Source organism: Anolis carolinensis, chromosome 1 (genome assembly GCF_035594765.1).
Source record: "Anolis carolinensis isolate JA03-04 chromosome 1, rAnoCar3.1.pri, whole genome shotgun sequence".
NCBI lineage: Eukaryota > Metazoa > Chordata > Lepidosauria > Squamata > Dactyloidae > Anolis > Anolis carolinensis.
In genome coordinates this window covers 109,788,626-109,808,282 of record NC_085841.1, presented here as the reverse complement: position 1 = coordinate 109,808,282, position 19,657 = coordinate 109,788,626, and the positions used below count along the sequence as shown (strand labels likewise).

At 38.2% G+C, this 19,657-nt stretch overlaps 1 protein-coding gene across 9 annotated transcripts in view; it reads left to right on the top strand.

Annotated features, from left to right (window-relative positions):
* fut9 (fucosyltransferase 9) overlaps positions 1-19,657 on the top strand; it is a 104,998-nt gene that overhangs the window by 59,224 nt on the left and 26,117 nt on the right. For 5 of the 9 annotated variants that reach the window (XM_062969050.1, XM_008117632.3, XM_062969051.1 and 2 more), the window contains one exon: positions 17,666-17,895. The exons of the other annotated variants lie outside the window; for them this stretch is intronic. The gene's annotated coding sequence lies outside the window, so the exon portion shown is untranslated. The remainder of the gene's footprint in view (positions 1-17,665; positions 17,896-19,657) is intronic. 9 annotated transcript variants of the gene reach the window in all.

Sequence of the window (19,657 nt, the reverse complement as noted above, 5' to 3'; positions counted from 1 at the left end):
AAGCAATTTAACACAATGGGTGTGATAAAACATAAGCCTGCACTGACACACTATGGCAGCGTCCCCAAACTTTTTCAACAGGAGGTCAGTTCACTGTCCCTCAGACCTTGGAGGGCCAGACTTCATTGGCAACAGTGGCAGGAAAGGTGTGCGTGGAGCGAGGGATGAGGGAAAGGCGTGCACCTTTCCTTCCTCTTTCGTGCCGCACGTGACTTCCTCTGTGGTGGCGGGGGTGGGAAAGGTGTGTGCGGAGTGAGGGAGGAGGGAAAGGTCTGTGTGCCATGTTTGATCCATATCCATTCCTGATGGGGTTTGTAGCAGTCTCTAGATGTGGATGAAGATACTGCCCATGGTCCATCCTCCCCCCAAGAGAAACAGAATTTAAATGATGTGGTGAGAGAAAGGCTTCTATCACCACATTCTAAATTCAGTATAAATATTTAGTCAAATCTTAGGTGTCACAGTTCAACCTCATTTACCGCTAATATGAAAAAGTAAAATCAAAAATATGTGATGAGGGCAATTCTTAGACACAATAGCACTCATAGGAGCAATGGAAATTCTCCAGTGACCAGGCCCAATTGCTAAGATATGTGTGACTCCCAAGCATCTGACATTCTGCAATGTTCAATGTAGCCTTCTTTTATTATTGATGGTGTACAGTTGTTGAAGTGCAGTGCTGTTTTGCACTGTGGTGTGGGAATAGCGTGAGAACTTACCTCTTTCCAGACACACTTAAAAATTCTGGTCTTTCCATAGGCTTAAATCAAAATTCTGGTTTTGACCTATAAAACCTGGTTTTGATCTAGACCAGGGATGCTCAAACTTTTAAAGCTGTGGAGCCCTTTTTGAAGGAAACATTTCTCGTGGAACCCCAAGAAACTTTTGGACACAGGGCCTGCATCGCATTTTAAAATTTGACAGATTTATAGTGCAAAAAAAGCAAGCAAGAAAGAACGAACAATACAATGTTTAAAATGAAGAATAATTTTAATCAACATAAACGTAACAGTATTTCAGTGGAAGTAGCAGTAGCATAGGGCGCTAAGAAGAAAAGACAGATTGCTGAAAATTGAACAGGGACAGCTTATATAAGCAGCAGCTCAATTAATGGAAGCTAGATGTCCCCACCTGATTTGAGGTGATCCATCCAATTCCACTGTCACCCAGTTTGGGAGAATCCTCCAAACTTTCGGGTACGCTATTTGATTATTGTTTTTAATGATCTACTAAGGCAGTGGTTCTCAATCTGTGGGTCTCCAGATGTTTTGGCCTTCAACTCCCAGAAATCCTATCAGCTGTTAAACTGGTTGGAATTTCTGGGAGTTGTAGTCCAAAACACCTGGGGACCCACAGGTTGAGAACCACTGTACTAAGGAAAAGAAGACATAGATAAGTCACCTTCCACAAATGCTAAACATCTCAAATATTACTAGAAATATATGAAAATATGACATTTGTGCCTGATGATCTAAAGAACATTATAAATTAATTTATCTGCTAAATGGCAAATAAAACCATTCATGAGATGGAACTTGGATTATGGTGGCTACCCTATCTTACATTCTTGGAAGAGAGCCTTGGAAGAGAGGACGTTGACAGGTGAATAGAAGATATAATATTTAACCAGTGCCTTTCTTATGTGAAAAAAAAATGCCCATGTTGAAAAAAGAATACAGTTATATTCTTTAAAACTGCTGTGGACCTGAACACGGAGAAATGTAAATGGCCAGTGAGTACCTTTCAAATTACTCTTCCTCCAGTGTATGCTTTTTTCCTCCCTTCTTCTGTGTAAAGCTTATCCTGATCATCAAAACAATATCTATAAAAGGAGTGTTGTCATTGTAGTATACCTTCAATAATCTCCAATGTATAGTACCCTAAGGTGAACCTATTACTGGTTTTTCTTAGCAAGATATGTTCAGAGGGGATTTGCCATTACTTCCATCTTAGTGTAACTTACCCAGGGTCACCCAGTTGGTTTCCATATCTGAGCAGGGATTCAAACTCAGATTTCAAGAATCCTGGTCCAAAGCTCAAGCCACTACATTATGCTAGCTCTCAGTAGAAAGTTGAAATAAATGAAAGTGAAAATTATGTAAAAGTAGGCTCAGTGGGGAGACACAGAGCAAATCTGTAGAGAAAACAGATTCCTAGTTAATGGCAGCATATTTCTCATCAGTTAGGTGATTATGTGTCTTAGAATACCTCATAGGAATAATATTTTTAAAACAAAGAAAAGGTTAAATAGATGCAGTGTGTGCCCTGTCATTCAAGATCCTGTATGAATACTTTAAATGTAGATCATTAAGGAACTAGGCATTCTATTTTGTGCCAGTTTAAGGCAACCCAGGTTCATGGAAATGTAAATAAGTTCAGTACTTCTACTTAACGAATAGCATGCAAAAAGGTATTTCCTTGCTATTTATAATATACTAAATATAATTTTGTATATATTTCCATTTTAAAATTAATTTAGTTGAGCATGAAGATGGTTATTGTGAATGACTTGAATGCAGTCTTTCTTCTTAATATGTAATATAATATTAAAAATATTGTCAACCAAAATTTTTTGCTAACTCAGATGAGCAGCATCCTCCAATCAGTTGACTATTTATACAATCACAGGATTGATAAAACAGCAAAATCCTTTAATCTTTTATTCTGCAAAATCCTGGAATCTTTCAAGTTGCCAGAATCTCGTTGTTTAGTTTCAGTTGTGGAAAAGAAGTACAGGTTGAGTTCCCTTTATCCCTTTAGAACTAGAAGACTTTAGATTTCATATTTTTTCATATTTTGGAACTTGTTCATATACATAATGAAATATCTTGGAGATGAGACCCAAGTCTAAACTCAAAATTCATAGACATGTTGCACATAGCCTTAAGAGAGACTAATTCTTTGGAGGCTTTTAAACAGAGGCTGGATGGCCACCTGTCAGGGGTGCTTTGAATGCGATTTTCCTGCTTTTTGGCAGGAGGTTAGACTGGATGGCACATGAGGTCTCTTCTAAGTCTATGATTTTATGATTCTTTGATTTTAAATTTATCTTCTTCTTTATTCAGTTGTTTCTGATTCTTCGTGACCTCATGGACCAGTCCACGCCATAGCTCCCTGTCTGCCATCACTGCCCCCAGTTCCTTCAAGGTCAAGCTAGTCACTTCAACAATACCGTCCATCCATCTAATATCCTTCCCTCCAGTGAGCAGCCGGGCATTATTTCCTGGAGTATGGACTGGTTGGATCTTCTTGCTATCCAAGGCACTCTCAGGATTTTCCTCCAACACCACAGTTCAAAAGCATCTATCTTCCTTTGCTCAACCTTCCTTATAGTCCAGCTCTCACATCCATAGGTTACTATGAGGAATACCACTGCATTCACTATTTTTTAAAATGTATACATAATCTCTTAAACAATAGTTTGAGTTTACTGAACTGTGAGAAAGCAAAAAGGTCACTATCTGATGTGGGCAGTCTTTGAATTTTGTAATATTTTAGAATCCAGTATTCTGGATATGGAGTGTTCAACCTGTATTGGAATGGCTAATGGAAATGGGATCCCTGTTATCTAACATGCTTTGCAGAGATAAAGAATACATTAAAAAAAAACTCCTGGTTCTGTGACTGCAGCCCCTCCCTTTCATTTTATTTTGTTTTAAAGTGTTGAGTGAGATTAAATGGTATGCCCTCAAACTTCCTTCATAGTTCTTTGGATATTAGCCAACATGCTTCAATAAAATTAATGGGTTTTTTCCCCTCAAGAATAATCTGTATTGTATTGATTTAGTAAAAGTAAGAGTGCAAGCAGAGGTGTGTGTGTGTAATTAGTCTCCATGACATAAATCAGAACTGGAAGTGATTTAACACATTACAAGCCATTTTTAAAGATGAGGGATTTGACCACAGCTGTTAAGGACAGCTTGACTGGGAGGTCACTAATTCATATGACCACCATAAGTCAAAATCAATTTGAGTATACTGAACTGTGAGAAAGCAAAAAGGTCACTATCTGATGTGGGCAGTCTTTGAATTTTGTAATATTTTAGAATCCAGTATTCTGGATATGGAGTGTTCAACCTGTATTGGAATGGCTAATGGAAATGGGATCCCTGTTATCTAACATGCTTTGCAGAGATAAAGAATACATTAAAAAAAACTCCTGGTTCTGTGACTGCAGCCCCTCCCTTTCATTTTATTTTGTTTTAAAGTGTTGAGTGAGATTAAATGGTATGCCCTCAAACTTCCTTCATAGTTCTTTGGATATTAGCCAACATGCTTCAATAAAATTAATGGGTTTTTTTCCCTCAAGAATAATCTGTATTGTATTGATTTAGTAAAAGTAAGAGTGCAAGCAGAGGTGTGTGTGTGTAATTAGTCTCCATGACATAAATCAGAACTGGAAGTGATTTAACACATTACAAGCCATTTTTAAAGATGAGGGATTTGACCACAGCTGTTAAGGACAGCTTGACTGGGAGGTCACTAATTCATATGACCACCATAAGTCAAAATCAATTTGATAGCAATGAACAATAAATTCGGCCAGGTCTTCCCATGAGTTGAAATCCATTCATACCATGGAAGGAAGGAGGAATTTTTTTCTCTCTTGAATCCTTTCTCCTACTGAAGCTCTCTGAAAAGGCATTCCAGAGGAACGGCATATACTTGAGAACAGTGCTGAAGCTGACACTTGGAACATACAGAAAACAAGGGATGTCAAAAAAAACTTTCACCTGCCGTTCCTTCACTTGCCTATCTTCAAGTAAGTTAAATTATAGCAGCATAAGTTGCTACACATCTTTTTACCAGTGGGCTTCCATGTTAATCTGCTATAGGTTTAGTCTGAATTTAAAGGAATTAGTCATAATAGGTTCAGCACCTTAGATAGCTCCTTCATCCAGCTCCATCATGCTACTGAAATAGGAGCCATGTCCTTTTCAACTTTTATTTCATTTTGTTATAAAATGGGTGGGAATGCACACACACACACACACACACACATGTATAAAACACAGCAGAGTTGGCATAATTTTCAAAATTATTTATAAAAATGAAAGAATTCCAAATTCTGTATTTCCTTCCTGATCTGTTAGTAGATTTTACTAGAAAGGAAGAGTTGTGTTATAGTTGTGCTCCCTTGTCATCTTTATACTCCAAGCCATAAAGACCAATGAGTTAAAAATTAAGATAAAAAATTCAGCATAATAATAATAATAATAATCTTTATTTGTATCTCACCCTCTATCCCAAAAGGGACTTGGGCCACTTACAACAAAAATACATATAGTAATAATCAGCAACCAAAACAACACAGAACAACATTAACATTATATGCTTACATGCTACATTAACATTATATGTTAATTTATATGTTAATTTTTTCAATATAGCATGTTTTTCATCCACATTTGCTGTCATTAATGCAAAACTTTCATAGACTTCAAAATATTTATCAAAATTACTTATAATCTAGAGTGTTAATTACTGTTATGCTATACCTGTTGTTAAATATGGTTAGTATTTTTTTCAAAATTATATCTCACAGCTATTCCCAACTAGTTATACCAAAGCACACCAGCATGTGAGTTGTCCCAAACTATTAAAATCAATAAAATAACTCTTAATAATAAATATGGTATAGTGCACATGTGTCAAACCCAAGACCTCTGGGGTGAATCCATCCCACCATGTCATTTAATTTGTCCCTCCAGATGCTGAATTACAACCCCTGTATTCCTCATCATTACACATCATGACTAGAGCTGATGGAAGTTGTGATACAGTAACATCTGGAAGCCTCCGTTAAGCCAGGAGGGTGGTGTCAGAGATTAGATACAAGGCTTATAAATATAAAGTCTGACTTTAAAATGTCCTTTCTCTTTTTCTCAGCCTCAGAGCCACAAATTCTTTTGGGTTGCAATTCCCATTATTCCCAATCTGCATAGCAGATGTGAATTATCGTTCAATAACATCCGAGTCCCGAATTGTGTGAACTAAAAAGCACTGACCACTGTGTAAAAAATATACAGTTGGTCCTCTGTATCCATGAATTCAGTGACCCTTTGAAGACAACCATAAGGCTGATGTGACCCTCCATGAAAATGAGTTTGACACCCCTGGCATAGTGGTTTGGGTGTTGGACTATGATTCTGGAGACCAGGGTTCAAATCCCTACTCCACTATGGAAACACACTGGGTGACCTTGGGCAAGTCATTCAACCTCAGATGAAGTCAAAAAAACCTCTGAACAAATCTTGCCAGGAAAACATAGAAAACACTGAGACGTTCACCTTATAGTCTCCTTAATGTGTATATGGGCATTGAATGTTTGCCCTATATGTATATAATGTGATCCGCCCTGAGTCCCCTTCGGGGTGAGAAGGGCGAAATATAAATACTGTAAATAAAATAAATAAAATAAATAAAGTCAGAAATAACTTGAAGATATATGCCAACACCATCAACATACTTTTCAAATAATTTCAAGAGCTGTCTGTCACTCAGAAAGGCACATGGCTATTACTGTTCTCCTATCAAGTTCAGGCACTTCTCTCTCTGTCTCTGCCTATGCAAAGAGAAAGGACAACAGTCGTTCTGTTCCATGTCCTATCTAACTACGGAAACACAATTCAAAAGTGCATTAAGGAAAACAACTCATAATCAATGCAGTTTTTGGTAGTTAGACTTTACACAAGAAAGGAGAATGATGTTTTTGAGTGCTTTCCAATCAGTGACCCCATTGAATCTAACTTTTGTAATAATGCAGTCCTATGCAAGGCTTTAGCTTGAGTGCTTCAGGACATATGCATTTCTGGATAGTGAAATGAAACCCTGCCAGTTTAAAATATGCTTTTGATTATAGTCTTAAAATTGTATGTTTATTATTAATAGAAATCTTTTTCAAAATAGGTTCAACCAAAGATTGATAATTGCCAGCTGAGCTGAAATCTGTCCTTTGGTGGTGGTTGCTTTTAGTCATCCCCACACTAAAATAAAACAGTGAAAATAAAAGAGGAAAAGAGCAGCGCAAAATTAAAATGTTTTAAAGTGCACCCAACCAAATTTTGCATGGTGAATGGTTTCTTTGTTAGCTGGTAACCCTTTTGCATCTTCTGTTAATGTGCTTTCCTCTTCTTCACTGTTGACCTGAGATTGCTGTAACTAGTGTAGAATAGAAAGTACAAGTCTTAGTCAGTGGCCAAAAATGGAAAAAGCTATCAAAAGATCGCAAATCCTTGACTTCCACTATAATAACATATGTCATGTGAAATACCTTCTTGCAAACTAAAATATATATAGTTCAGCAGAAGCCAAAATTAAATTGACTTGCCGAAATTTTCTGCATAGATACCTACTTTTTCTTTAGGATATATGCATATTGTTTTCACAGCTAAAGAACTCATGCCTGTCTGTGACAGAAACACATTTTCTCCAACTTTTGCATGAAAACCAAAAAATAAGGGGGATCAGAGGGAGAAGATATCCAATACGCTATCACTCTCTCCTTCCCTCCCTTTCCTCACAACCAGAGATATCTGAAAGGGCTATATTCTAGCCAGTTTTGGAATAATATAAAACCAGTAAGTAGACAGTATGAAAATACTGTGGTTAAGCATCCAAAACAAAAATGTGTGTAATGAAGTTTAGCTTAGTATTTATTGCATAGTCTGAGAATCATCTATCAGAACTGGAGCAATGCTGGGTGCCTAACCCATACACCAAGGTTAGCCGAGGATACAAGTGTATTGCAGAAGTAATGCAGTTTGACACAACTTCAATAGTCATGGCTCAATGGATCAGTGGTGCAGTTGGTTAAACCCTTGTGTTGGCAGGACTGCTGACCTGAAGGTTGCTGGTTCGAATCTAACCTGGGGAGAGCGTGGATGAGCTTCCTCTATCAGCTCCAGCTCCATGCGGGGACATGAGAGACACCTCCCACAAGGATGGTAAAGACATTGAAACATCTGGGCATCCCCTGGGCAATATCCTTGCAGACAGCCAATTCTCTCACACCAGAAGTGACTTGCAGTTTCTCAAGTTGCTCCTGACATGAAAAAATGCTATGGAATCATCAGAGTTGTAGTTTAGCAAAGTATTCAGCCTGCCATGCCCAAAAGCTAGTGCTTCATCAGATTGCAAACCCCAGGATTCCATAGCATTGAGCCATGGCAGATAAAGTGATGCCAAACTGCATTAATTCAACTGTGTAAATGCACCCTATGTTTAAAAAAAATATCACAAGAGAACAGCTATCATTCATGTTTGTTCTCCATGCTAGGAAATGCTAAGGTGTTGTTACTTTTGTACTGTAAATAAAACTTCCTGTGAACAACTTGCAATCATCAGTTTTCCAATAGTGCAAAATATTGGTGAAAGTTATCAGTGACAAATATTCCTTTAACGTGATGGAGCTTCATAAAGGACATTGCAGTACCCTGCTTCAACTGTAGAAAGATTATTACTTCCAGAGTGATTGATTTCTCTACATTACGTGTATGAACTGTAGTGTAAAAATCTGCAGTCACAATTTGGTAATGCTATTTCTGTATTCCATCTAATAATAAAATACAGCTAATTTAATAAAGTTCTTCATGTTATCATTAATTCCTTTGACAGATTATTTCTTAAAAGCCAAAGTTATGACACCAATTAGAAAACTATACAGCTCTTTAGAGCTTGGTCATAAGAGATTCAGTTCAATCTCTTATAAAATATGCAATTCATTTCAGCTTAATAAATATAATATTTTGTTCCTTTTTCAGCACACGTATCTGCTGCAGAGGGGGGCTGTGTTTCAAAGAAACATTGTGTTCTTACCTACATATATGTGGCTTTCCTTATTTTTTCGCTGACCTTTAGTCAAACAAACTTTGCTGCACAATATATTTGATGATGATGATGATGATGATGATGATACAATTATTACCTGCCTCTTCTTGCAGTTCAAAATGGGATAGACATTGTTAAAACAAAGAGATAAAACACTATTAATCTAAGTAAACAAGACAAAAATCCATATAACTTTCCATGAGTTATACTTAATTTCCATAGCTAATTATTGTTATTAAGCGCATATATGAGCCCAATTCTGTGGGAGTTATTCCATCTGCAGGTCTAATGGTTTGTGGTAGATGCTGTTTCTGAAGGGCTGGAGCCCATCATTAGGGTGTCATAAGGAAGAGGGAGCAGACTTGTTTTCTGCTTCTCTTGAAACTAGAACTAGGAGAAATGGGTTCAAATTACAGGGGAAAAGATTCCAGTTGAACATTCCTGGCTGTACAAGCTGTTCAACAATGGAACAATGCCTCAGAGTGTGGGTGAAGCTTCTTCCTTGGAAACTTTAAACAGAGGCTTCATGGCAATCTGTCAAGGATACTTTGGTTGTGCTTTTTCTGCATGGCAGGGGGTTGTACTAGATGGCCCATGTGGTCTCTTTCAACTCTATTCTATGATCTATATATAGGCTATATATAGTTTGTGATTCTAAATATGTATTCATTTATTTTACAAAAAAGGCCTTGTATATACTAGTGAATAAATTGACCACATGTATAACTTGAGAGCAGATTTGGGGGTCGAAATAATGGATTTTGATATGTCTTGGATATGTCAAGGGTCACTCCACAGGGAGGGGGAAACACTGGTGCTGCCTCTGTGGCTATCCACCCCATACTGTGACTTACCCCACCATTTTCCCAACCAGACATTCCAATAGACTAGAAGCAGTGCTTCAACAGAGAAAGTAGAGGAAGTTGGTGCTTCTTCTAAGTTCTTCCAGGATAGATACGCTCACCATCTTTCACTCTATGAGTGGACCAATGTTTCTTTTGAGTTCTACCAGAATAGACTTAAGTTCTTGCCTTTTGCCTACTCAGAGGAGAAAATTGTTCCCTTTTTTTGTGAAAAGAGTTAAAGTACAGTACTTACACTGAACCATGGATAAGTCAACCTGAACGGGGATTTTTTTTGTTCTATTTTTAAATAAAATATCTAGATTTAGACATAACTACAGTAGAGTCTCACTTATCCAACATTCGCTTATCCAACGTTCTGGATTATCCAACGCATTTTTGTAGTCAATGTTTTCAATACATCGTGATATTTTGATGCTAAATTCTTAAATACAGTAATTACAATGTAGCATTACTGCGTATTGAATTACTTTTTCTGTCAAATTTGTTGTATAACATGATGTTTTGGTGCTTAATTTGTAAAATTATAACCTAATTTGGTGTTTAATAGGCTTCTCCTTAATTTCTCCTTATTATCCAACATATTTGCTTATCCAACGTTCTGCCGGCCCGTTTATGTTGGATAAGTGAGACTCTACTGTATATACAATACAAGCAGTCCCTGAATTACAAACATTTGACTTACAAACAACTCATACAACCTTCATAAGGCCTTCGACAAAGTCCCCCATAACCTTCTTGCAAACAAACTAATCAAACTAGTCAATGTTACTCTTAAATGGATCTTTAATTGGTTAAGTGGCCAAACCCAAGCAGTGATCACCAATTATTCCTCTTCATCCTGGAAAGAAGTGACTAGTGGAGTGCTGCAGGATTTGGTCCTGTGCCCAGTTCTGTTCAACTTCTTTATTAATGACTTTGATGAAGGTTTAGAGGGCATGCTTATCAAGTTTGCGGATGACACCAAATTAGGAAGGATAGCTAATACTCCAGAGGGCAGGATCAGAATTCAAAATGACCTTAAAAGATTAGAGAGCTGAGCCAAAGCTAACAAAATGAATTTCAACAAAGACAAATGTAAGATACTACTATGCAGAAAAAATGAAATGCAAAGATACAAAATGGGTGACGCCTGAGTGGACAACAGTGCATGTGAAAAGGATCTTGGATTCTTCATGGACAAGTTGAACATGAGCCAACAGTGTGATGTAGCATATAAAAAGCTAATGGGATATTGGACTGTATCAAAATGAGTATAGTGTCTGGATTGCGGGAAGCTGTGGTAGCCTTCTATTCTGCTTTGGTTAGACCTCACCTGGAATACTCTGTCCAATTCTGGGCACCACAGTTTAAAAGAGATATTGACAAGCTGGAAGGTGTCCAGAGGAGGGTGACTAAAATGATCAAAGGTCTGGAGACCAGACCCTATGAGGAGTGGGTTAAAGAGCTGAGTATGTTTAGCCTGCAGCAGAGAAGGTTGAGAGAAGACATGATAGCCATGTATAAATATGTGAAAGGGTGTCATAAGGAAGAGGGAGCAGGTTTATTTTCTGCTGACCTGGAGACTAGGATGCAGAGTGATGGGTTCAAATTACAGGAAAGGAATTTTCACCTGAACATTAGGTGAACTGCCTGACTGTAAGAGCTGTTCAGCTGTGGAACTCTCTGCCTCTGAGTTTAGTGGAAGCTCCTTCCTTGGAGGCTTTTAAACAGAGGCTGGATGGCCATCTGTCAGGGATACTTTGTGCTTTTCCCGCATGGCAGGAGATTGGAATAGATGGCTCACATGGTCCTTTCTAACTTTTAGAAGATTTACAAGATTTTATGATCTTGTCAAATGGTGTGGTTTCCAGCGGCATGCGCTGGTTCCTCAATAGTTTTACGACGGAGCCTGCCAGCTCCCATCCACAACATAAAACTACTTCCAGCGGGGCTCCACAGCAGCAACACGGGAGGCTTCCCATGTTCAGTAGGAGTCAACAGTGGGAAGCTGAGTGGCTGTGCTTTTCCTGCATATCAAGGGGTTGGACTGGATGGCCCATGTGGACTCTCCCAACTCTATGATTCTATTATTCTAAGTGAGATTTGCAACTCTGTGTTTCAACAATGCAAGTAGGACATCCCTGTGCATGCACAACAATGTGAACACTTTCTATAAAAATGTAATTTAAGCTGGGATGTGTTACTCTTGATTAAATCATTACAATAATATTTAGTCTTCAATATAATTTATTTACTCATCCTTCAATAATCACCATAGCTACTTTTAGCTATTAAAGGTTGTATCATGTATTCAGCAACCATATGGGTCAGGTGAGTTAAAAGTTTCCTTCCACATCAGTATTATACCTTCTTGGGAGATGGCACTGTAAGCAAAAGAAGAGATCACATCATGGATCTGAAATGCATATCTTTTGGGTGAGACATGAACCTGTACTAAGATGCACACCATTGATTCTCTGGAAAGTCTAATCAGCCATAAGGATTCAGAAGAAATTCTAAGTCCTATTACATTTCATTAGCAAACCCTTAAAGCACTGTGATTTTAAAGATATCTGTGCTTTTACTCTTTTTTAACTAGTTGCTATAGTTGCCTCTTCTTAATGAAAATTTGTACATAAACTTGCAATATTTTCCATCAGCATATCTTATTTAAGCACTCATGGTGAAAGCCCTAGATGCACTGGCTTCTTTAGTGTAGGCTAGTGTGTCTTCTTCATACCTCATCACCCCTCATCCCTGCTGCTGTGCACTTTCAGATCTATTTTTCTCCAGGGGAGAAAATGTACTACTTGGATTCTTGCCTCCAGAGCATAGCCTAGATTTTAACAGATTTCTTTCTCTGTGCGGTAGTGCCAAGAGAAGATGTTTCAACTGTGATCTGAAGTAGGACAAACAGGGAAAGTGACAGAAAAAGAGTGCAAAGCAGTCTAAAATTAGAAAGCATGTAAATATAAGATGCAGAGGTCTGAAAATAGATCTTTTCCCCCTTAAAAATGAGGACTGGGCAAAACAGTATAGAGCATCCAAAAAGGGAGTGGTTGAGTGGGAGCAGAATTGAATAGAAAAGAAAATGGTGAAGAAAAAATAGTTCCTTGGCAGATATATTTGTTGATTAATACAATGCAGCAGCAAAGATAGCATAGACTCAGGTTATATTTAATCAGTTTTTTAAAAAACTATTCTGTTTCTCTTTATTGAAAAGTAAATACTACCAGGTTTATTCTTACATCTCAAGTGAGGATCTAAAGGAATGCATATTTCCATTTCTATGTATGTTTTCATAATTGTAAGTCTGAATGCATATTGTTTGCCGGAATCTTTTACGGCAATTCAAATAAACTACAGTCTGGATCCATAAAAATAAGTAGAGAACTTGCAATTGACTTGAGGGAAGCATAAACAATATCTCTAAATAATAGACTGCTGCAAGGTTCCTAGGTAACACATAATAAAATTGTTGGAAGCTGTTAGAACAACAAAATTTACTATATCTACATTTTTAATATATTTTTGATGTACATATGGATTTTCCTATAAATTCAGGTATAAGTATAAATCCCCAATCAGTTTCAAAGGCAGCCTCAGTTTCTGCTCTTATTAATTCAGCTGAAAAGAGCAGCACATCTGTTCTTAAAAAAGACAAGAATGCAAACAACAAGAAGACTCAGTTTTATGGATTAAAAGGAATGCATAACTTAACCATAATTGCTAATAAATTTTACTTCTATAATAATAAAATGGTTGTCTGTTGAAGTCCATCATGTCTCCAAGATCATAAACCGAAACTCAGATACTTGGCATGGATATTAGTAGGTTCCTGCAGGTGTGCAAGGTTATTTTGTTTTTTTAATGGTTTAGTTAATTTTGTTGTTTGTTGAATTTTTATTCTGCCTGGCATGAGACCAAAGGTGCCTAATTAATTAATTAAAAACCGTCTGCAGTTTGTGTACTACAATGAGTCTGCTGCTAGTATCAGGCACCACGTGGCTCGCCAAGAAGAGAGATTTTGATCTTTGGAACAGAGAGTCTCCTCAAGAGGAGGAAGCTTTGAGGTTTGGTACCTAGAGCCAGTTTTAGGGGAACTAGAACTAGGCAGCTTAAGTCTTACCTGCCTATTTCTGATCTTTTTGTTGCTGGATCAGCAAAGGTCCTGCTGTGTGACTGTAGTCTGTAATGTCAGCTGTCTGCTACAGAATATGGCAGTCAGAGGGGAGCGATACATTCATCCCTCCATATTTTTGTTTTTGACTTTTGAGAATTTTATTATTCAGGGATTCAATTAAAATGTTATCACAAGAAATGTCTTGATATTTTATGGTCAACTTCCTCCAGTCATCAGAGATTTCTAGAGAGAACACCTCTTTAGGAATCTCTAAGTCTTCCTATTCTTATTATTATTATTATTATTATTATTATTATTATTATTATTATTATTATTATTTCTATAATTTTTATTTATTCTCTACGTTTTCTCTCCACAAGGAGATTCAAAATGGCCAATGTGATTATATTGCCAGCTTCCAGTGGAAGTTGTCCATAGAGTCATGCTGGAAGACTTAGAAATTCCTAAAGAGATTTTCTCAGGTAAATAAACAGCATTTTTTCATTTGCATTTTTTCACTTTGGGGTCCTGTGCCCCTCACACCAGATAATGTGGAAGGATGACTGTACTCTTGAGTTGGATAAGGGTAGAGATAGAAAGGTAAGAGAAATTGAATTAGAATGATGCTGCTTATGGATGCCTGGTGGATTTGCCACTGAGTGTGGTGAATTAACTTTTCATTTTACTTCCACATATCCTGACACTGCTCCAAAGTAAATAGGAAATCTTTTGGTGAAATCAGGAGTGGATTCACTACCCTTGTGATGGCAGATCCACTGGCTGCCATGACTTGCTGAGTATATGAATATTTATTTTGTTTTAGTTTATTTATATCCAATTTTTTCTCTCCACACGGAGACTCAAAGTGGCTCACAACAAAGGCATTTTAGTACAACTTAAAATATACAAATATTAGAACAGTACTAAACATTAATATTAAAACAATCCAGGTTAAAAACATAAAAGCATATAAAATCACATCACAAAATCACAGCAGCCCTTGATGGTCTTACATACCTCCATCTTTAAAAGCCTGCCTGAATAAGATTTTAGCCTGCAGCAGAGAGGACAGGAGGAAGGGGGTCATTCTTGCTTTCCTGGGCAGGGAGTTCCAGAGTTGAGAGACAGCCACCAAGAAGGAAGGCCTGTTCTCTTGTTACCACCAACCACGCTTAAGATGGAGGTGGGACTGAGAGAAGGACCTCTCCTGAAAATCTCAGGACCCGGGCAGATTTGTATAAGGGGATGCAGTTGGCCAAATAGCCTGGGCTTGAACCATCTAGGGCTTTAAAGGTGACAATGAGCACTTTGAATTGTGCCTAGTAACAAACTGGCAGCCAGTGGAGCTGCTGCAACAGGGGAGTTGTCCACTCCCTGCAGCCAGTGAGCAACCTGGCTACAGCTCTTTGGACCAGATGAAGTTTCCAAGCACTCTTGAGAGACAGCCCCACATAGAGCGCATTACAGTAATCCAGACGAGATGTAACTGTAGTGTGTTCCAACCTATCCAGATCTGGCTTCCCAAGGAACAGGTGAAGTTGCCACACAAGTTTTAATTGTGCAAAGTCCCTCCTGGCCACCATCAACACCTGGGCCTCCAGGTTCAGCGCTGAGTCCAGGAGGACCCCCAAACTGTGGACCTGTGTCTTCAGGGGGAGTGTGATGCCATCCAGAACAGGTTGGATCCCTATTCCCTGATCTGCCTTTCATCTGATCAGGAGCACCTCTGTCTTGTTTGGATTAAGTTCCGTTTGCCCTCACCCAGTCCATTACTGATGACAGACACTGGTTTACGGTCAGGACGGCTTCCTTGGCATTAGGTGGAAAGAAGTAGTAGAGTTGGATGTCATCTGCATACAGGCAGCACTGTACTCCAAAACTCCAGATGACCTCTCCCAATGATTTCATGTATATGTTAAACAGCATGGGGACAAAATGGAGCTCTGAGGAACCCCACAGGTCAACAGCCAGGGGTTTGAAAGGAGTCCCCCCCCCACACCACCTTCTGAGTACAGCCCTCCAAAAAGGACCAAAACCACTGTAAAACAGTGCCTCCCAGTCCCATCCCAGTGAGATGACTCAGAAGGGTTGAAAGGTGCTGAGAGATTCAGGACAACCAACAAGGGCACAGAGTTATTGTGTGTTTTCCGGGCTGTATGGCCATGTTCCAGAATCATTCTCTCCTGACGTTTCACCCACATCTATGGCAGGCATCCTCAGAGGTTGTGAGGTATAATCAATAAGCACACTCCCCCGTCTAGCTCTCTGCTAGGTCATCCACCAAGGTGATCAAAGCTGTCTCTGTTCCATGGCCAGACCTGAAACCAGATTGAAATGGATCTAAATAATCTGTCTCATCCAGAAATCCCTGGAGTTGACAGGCCACCACACATATGGGTAATTTTAAATGCATCCCCATAGTATTCCAGCATTTTCATTTCTAGTAAATGTACACTTTATGTATATCTACATTTCAGGCAGTGTGAGGTAAATTTTTTGTAAATAAAAGGTAGCATTGAGGGTGCTCAAAAAACTGAGCCTTACTGCATTACTTCTAAGGAAGGGTTGCTTTTGAATATGAATTTAATGGGATATATGTGGGGCAGGGGGGGAGAGTTAGGAGATAGCAACGGTGAGTGAGGGAGTGGAGGGAGTTAGGTGAGGGAAAGGAGCAAGAGCACTGGACTTAAAATGGAGCTAATTTTTTAAAACTTAGAGCTTTTGCTTGTCTTTTCATAAATGGCTAACTGTTATTGAGATTGTATCTGAATAAAAAGAGAAGTGAGCTTTGATAGCTTTTCAAAGTACTCTAAGCAAGAGTGTAAGGGAGCTCACCAAAAAAATGAATTCTGTATTGCCATTACTCTTAATAATTTCCAAGCATAAATGGATGGGTTGGCAAGGCAGTCGTGATTTTGCACACCAGGCAATTAAGCAATAAGCAAAATTGGAAGATTTGTGCTTTCGAGATGTCATGGTTGAAATTATATCAGTCATTTCAGATACTTCTAAAATCAGTAAAACCTTTTTAAAAATGTGAATGCATATATATTCATACCTTGAGGCTATCAATGCTTTTAGAGGTCTGATGTGGCACCTAGCTGCACATTGAAATTTGAGGAAATATAAAAGGATTTTAAAAGAATCATGACTGGTTCAAGGTTCTGTCCATACCGTGACTAGACAGGATCATGTGCCCACAAATGGCATAGGAGTGTAGCTGCATCCTCTGTCTTACTTCATCATGCTTTTATATTAACCATTGTCTCTGTTTACCATCAATGGTTCACCTCCATAAATGTATCTAATCCCCTTGCAAAGCCATTCATGCTGGCAGCCATTACTACCACTTGCAGAAGTGAATTCCACAACCAGAAGTGAATTTTGAATGCAAAACAATAAAAACAATTAATTTTTTTTATTTCCTAACCATGTCAGTGTATAGCTTCATAAGAGGACAGCATAGTATAATACATCCAACCATGTGTTGTGTAGGTTCTATGGGAGATAGGCCCAATTGTCTTGGCTCCTTATATTCTGTGCTTGGATAAAAAAAAAACAGTGTCTATTATGTATGTGGGAAATGTTCAATCTTGCCCTTCCAGTGGGTCCTGGCTTTCTGAAGCAATATTTCCAGAGGCTTGATATGGTTATTGCAAGGAGAAGAAATGAGTAAACCATCACCCTTAACTGCCTAAACTAGGAAAGTAGACAAACTGTGTGAATCATCTGGAAATGTTTTTATAATGTTTTTAATTCATTAGCATAATTAAATGTAAACAATATAATACATATATTGAGGAACTGAAAAGAGCAGGCATTTTAGATTGAACAAAGAACATTGTCTTCCTTTGTGTGTTTTTTACAGTGATCATTAGAAGAAGTGAAAAGAAACCATGTTCTTTAAAACAAACCCTGATTCGTGTAAAGGCCTGTCTGAAGACAAAGGGGCTTGCACTGATAAAGTCCTTCAAAGCATAGCATCTTTCTGAAGATCAAATTAAAGGAAACTCTTAATAGGACAGTGAGTGCAGGTTCAAGTGTGTACACAGGAGATGAAGGAGGCCATCTGATCTTTTTAAACTGATACAGAATACCGTAAGTAGAAAATGCATTTTAATCAAACGCTGCCTTTCTAGGGAAAAAAGGGAATGAAATCTATTCAGTTGTGTGTGAATGATGTGAATGATACTGTAGAGATAAGAAAACAGGATATTCAAAGTATACAAGTTTTTCATGCTTCATCAGAAAAGTATCAGAAGTGTTTTCACTCTATGTTAAAATTAGCAAACTAATGATAACAGACAGTCATAAAAGCACTTATAATTCCTGAAGATAAAAGAATTTGAATGTTGCATAAATTTAAAGCTAAAGCATGATATTGGGGTTTTTTTTTACACTTTATTAGTGAATGTTGCTACACAAATATGATAAATAAGCTCCGGTTCTTTCGCAAACACAAATATGATACATAGCGCCCAAATGGTAACGTCAACCATAAAGATCAAAATGCATGGCTGTTCTTTCTGAGTTTATTTTGGAGATCCACACATGTTTTGTTTATCCCAGAATATTTTCTGTCCGCTCCTGGTACAACTAGAGACTTTTTATACCAGTTCTCTGTTTTAACTTGTTACAGCATTGGAAAGAACAGGAACTCAATCAGGACTTTGCAGTCAGTCTGAATGACGCCTAAAACAAATATTTTTCAAAAGACAAATTTTCTAAGTTTAGAAACATTATCCAATGTCAGCAAAGTGTCATTTCACAACGGACAACATTCTTGATGACCATTGCATTGAATAGCTTGTGGATGGGCTGGTGGTTACCATGCCACTGGGGTTCTTGTCAGACCTTTAAAGGGGTTAGCTAAGGTGCTGAATCCTAACTAGATACAGTATCTCAACTAGAGCCATCAAGTGAGCAAACTAAAGTCTGGATGAAAATTGCCACCCTGCCTAGACTGGCCCATGGGTCACAACTGGCTACTTGTAAATTGGCTCTGTGTTTTCAGTGCCATCCTGTATCCTATAGTTTGTCAAACTCTGCTCCTCCAGATGTTTTGGACATCAGCTCCCACAATTCCTAAAAGCCGTTAAACTGCCTGGGATTTCTGGGAGCTGAAGTCCAAAACACCTGGAAGAGCACAGTTTGAGAAACACTCCTATATACCATCTAAAGATACACAGTTGTTTTGAAAGCAATAATTTGTGTATCATATGTAGATTAGAATACCAGTAGGATTTAATTCCACTTATATGTAATCTATATATATAAAAGGGTAATGAAATTTCGGTCTAGGACAAAACAACAAAACTACATATCCCAGAAACACTAAACTTGGCAGCACAACCCCTCATCCATGCCTCTACGTTCATACAACAAAAAGAGAAGAAAAACAAAGTCCTAATTTGAGGGAGAGGAATAAATGTTTTTATCCAATTGCTGCCAGTTAGAAGGCTAAGCTCCACCCACTTGGTCTCCTAGCAACCCACTCAGCCCAGGGGACAGGCAGAGTTAGGCCTCACTTAGGCCTCTTCCACACTGCCTATAAAATACAGATCTGATTTTAACTGGATTATATGGCAGTGTAGACTCAAGGCTCTTCCACACAGCTATATAATCCATTTATAATGGACTTAATGTCAAGGGAAAACCTTTACCCTTTACCTTAACTACCACCAATTCCTCAATACTTTATTTCCCATTCCACCATACTTTGCCACAGCAACGCGTGACCAGGCACAGCTAGTGCCTTTATATTTAAGCAAGGAGTGTGACTTCACATACATATATACAGTAGAGTCTCACTAATCCAAGCCTCGCTTATCCAAGCCTCTGGATAATCCAAGCCATTTTT